Here is a 3,028-nt window from a genome sequence, read left to right on the forward strand (position 1 = left end):
AGACTAGACACTTGTTGGGCTTGGGTCTTGCTTAAGAGAGACAGCTCATTGGTGATGGACTCAAACATCTTGACAAAGTTGGACAGGAAGAGGGTCACCTGGACATCATGGTTGGCTAGGTGCCTTCATTGATACCACAAGAAGGCGTTCTTGGGACAATCCAGACAGTTGATCACCAGGTCCACTAGTAGGCAGATCTTATTTTTTTCTTTTTTTTTTACATACCCTGAGCCCCCTTCACATGGGGCCCACATAGCATAGCCCCTGCAGGCTTCCGGTGAACATTTTTGGGATTCAACCTGTTGGATCCTCCGAGTAGAGTCAGTGCCATCTGACTGGCTCACATGCCTGTCATCTCCAGTCTCCGCTCCAGAGTCAACCCATGCTTTTCAGCCACAGAAAACAGCTTTTTATGTAGCTCATAGGAAACACTTGAGACAACCAAGCCAGAGTCTGTGCAGAACTCCTTGCTCACATTGTGGGGCACTGTGATCCGTCGGTAGACTATGGGCTCTGACTCCAGGATGTTCTCATCATGACGGTAGCGAGTAGGCCTTTCATTTGGGATACCCCTGGAACGGGTACCACTTTTCCTCCCAAATGTATCAAACTCCTCAAACACAGCTGCCTTGCGTCACTCCTCCCTTGTCCTGAATGGCTAAGTGTCCTGGGGCCGTATATTCCTATGGAACCCTTGCATGTATATCCATAATATATTTTGTCATTTTGTCCTGTTAATCTGTCTCATGTTGGTTTATTAGTCCAGCCATAGGAACGTAGAAAGTTGGGAAGATAATTACTTTTCCGTCCTTACATTTCGTGCTACTAGGTAGGGGTAACTCAAAGTCAAATAGTACATAGTCCTTTCTCTCAAGGGGATCGTAGTCCACTCACAAGAGTCTGCTTATAATAGTGTGACCACTACTGTGATTGATGCATGAGCGAAGTGCTATGGAAGCATACAGGAATGAGTGTGTCTGCTTTGACAAAGGAGGTGGTATCTAAATCAGGGAAGGGGAACCTTTTTTTCCATCAAGGGCCATTTGGATATTTATAACATCATTCGTGGCCCATAAAAAATTATCAACTTAAAAATCAGCCTGCTATATTTGGTCAAACATCTAATTAACTCACCCCTAATGCCTTGGGCAAATGCTTTCTCGGGCCTTATATGGATGCCCCCCCACCCCTGATTTAAATGAAGGCTTGTCTGTAATAGTGCAGCAGTTGACACAACTTAGGCATCCTCCTGTAACCAAGAGCTTTTAAAATAGTTTAAAATATAATAGAATGTACTGTTCTCAAACAAACTCCGCTCTGTTAGCAACAAATTTTCCACAGGTGTTTCATGTTGAGGGCCGCTGGCAAAACACGCAGGCATCTTTAATTATGTCGGCTGAAACTCAGAGTGCAGGCAGAGCCATGCCCTGGGGGCGGACCTAATCAAGAGATTGGTATGCCACTCAGTTTGGCCTTCCTGCCCAGTGTTAAGGGGATGGATTTCATGATGTTGCCAGGAACTCAAGGCCCACCAGATGTGATGTAACTTTCTGTTATTCGAGTATTTAATAAATCTGCTTGCGGTGCTGACACTCTCTGAGTCTGTCCCTCCATCAGAGGGCAGATGCCACACCCAGGCCCCGCTTTCACTCTATTTCTGTCTCAGTCATGTGTTTTTTTCATTTTTCCTTAAACCTCGTTGCGTTCTAATCAAGATTCATCAACCCCCACGTCCTCTCTCTCTGCGCTGGTCACGGGAAGAGAGAAACCCCCCTCCCATATCTTCACACAATTATTAATCAAAATTTGGGGGTGTGCAAAACCTGTGCACAGGTTTAGGTGCAAATCTAACTCCAACTCCTAACTCTGTTTGAACCCTGAGAAAATTACTTAATCTGAGTTTCAATGTTCTAATCAGAGTAAAATGAAGCTACTGAAGCCAGAGAATTAATACCCTCAGAAAATATATTTAATACAAAATAGATTTGTGAGCTAGTGTGGACTAACAGCCATAAGGAGGAAGTCATGCAGCACCCTTTCAAACATCAAAGATATTGCTTAGCCCAGGACCTGATAGCCTGCAGGAAAAATAAATATCCAAGAGCAGAAATTATAATCACATAAAAAAAAGAGTCACAAGATGTGTAGCTTCAATGGCTACACATCAAGATAATCCATTGACACATTGTTAGGATGATTTTCAGCCCACAAAGCCAATGGCCACCCCACCGTCTCCCGAAAACCAGAGAAAAGGTGAAAAGAGGAGGGAAGAAAATGATTGGAAGATGAAAATTAACTGCTTATTTAATTCAGACAGATGACCACAAACCCCTTACTCATGATTACTCATGATTTTTGCTCTAGAAAAGCTCTTGTCTGTAAGCCACAGGGGAGATGGAGCTTTTGAGCATTACCTTTCCCTAACTCCTGGGTGGCACCATTCATAATAAAATGGCCAAACTTTCTCCGCCGCAACACCCTGTGTCAGTTCTCACTGACTCACAGCACACATGGGGGTGGGGGGAAAATGGATATAAAGCCTGTCAAATGGTACACAGACTCAGTGCCTAATAGATCCTCAGTAAATATTAGTTGTTCTAGCCAGTTTAGAAGAAGAGGACATTACCTTTTGAAGAGTAACTTTTATATTCAATAATAAAAACTGTTTTTCCAACTTATTTTCTTGACACTATTCTATCCTTATGTCAAAGACAGTACTATTTCCTTTGCCTCTAAACTCTCCAGGCGAGGAGCTGTTGCATTCTAATAGTCTAATCCATATATTTTTTCACTCTTTCAGAAAATTACTTATTATTCACAGATTTATTCAGCAGCCACTAACACACATGAGGAAACGTTAATGCTGAGGATGATACCAAGATACAATTGTCGGCATCTCTACTTATAATTATGTCAGAGAAATCTGACATGGTAAACAGATAACTAAGTATAATTCAAAGGAGTATGTAGGAAGTGATGTATGCGTGATAAGGTCAATGTGAGTGATGATAGTTTCAAAACAAGGAAA

This window comes from Myotis davidii, unplaced genomic scaffold (genome assembly GCF_000327345.1).
Source record: "Myotis davidii unplaced genomic scaffold, ASM32734v1 scaffold1416, whole genome shotgun sequence".
Classification (NCBI taxonomy): Eukaryota; Metazoa; Chordata; class Mammalia; order Chiroptera; family Vespertilionidae; genus Myotis; species Myotis davidii.